Below are 902 nucleotides of genomic sequence, written 5' to 3' on the forward strand. Positions count from 1 at the left end.
CTACTATTCATGATTGAACAAAACTTTTGGCAGGTACTGTATGAAAAAGTATGTTTAATGAACAAGAGCCGAGAGTATAATGAGCTTTTGCTTTTGCCAGCGCGCATCCAAGAATAATAAAAATAATTATCGAAAATAAGAAAATTAAACATAAAAGAAAAGGCATTCTTTGAAAAACTCTTGTACGAATCATGTTTTACTTTACGATTAATAAAAATGATTATTAACAGTTTTATTTTTGAATAATACAGTGCTGTTTTGTGGTTTTGTGTTGTGATTTTGATACTAAGTTTTAGTATTATAAACCGTAATAATGACAATAAATATTAATTTTGTAGTTTGATTCATGTGACGAGATTGAAAAGACTAATTTAAAAACTAATGTCGGCAGTTGCCTGATATTGTTATTAAGGCTGCAAGTGATAACTGCGGAAAAAAGTAGGTTATTTTGTTTCAAAAGCCATCTTTCAAATACAATGGGACAAGCCATCGATTGTTCGGCTGATTTAATGGGTTTTTGTTAATTTAAGTGGCAAATTCGTAATTAGTTAATTTACTATTGACAACAAAAAAATTAATACTTTATATTATCTGAAGCTAACATGACATGACTACTATTGTATAAGGTTTTAAAATTTATAAACAAAATCAGTGCATTTTATTAAAGATGACTACATATATTAGTACAGGCCTGACGCTGGAAGCTGGTGGAAATTTTAAAATGGCGTGGATGCGCGGTGGCAAAAGTAGGCAGTTTTAGGTATAAAAATTGCAACCCTCATTCTTCAGTATTCCTATCAGGGGCGTAGATTAAATATTTAAAAATAGGGATCAGTGAGCAAGTAACAGATATACAAACAGAAGAACTAATTGTTGATGTTGGTGACAGTGATAGAGATTCC

The sequence above is a fragment of the Agrilus planipennis genome, unplaced genomic scaffold (genome assembly GCF_000699045.2).
Source record: "Agrilus planipennis isolate EAB-ADULT unplaced genomic scaffold, Apla_2.0 scaffold46, whole genome shotgun sequence".
NCBI lineage: Eukaryota > Metazoa > Arthropoda > Insecta > Coleoptera > Buprestidae > Agrilus > Agrilus planipennis.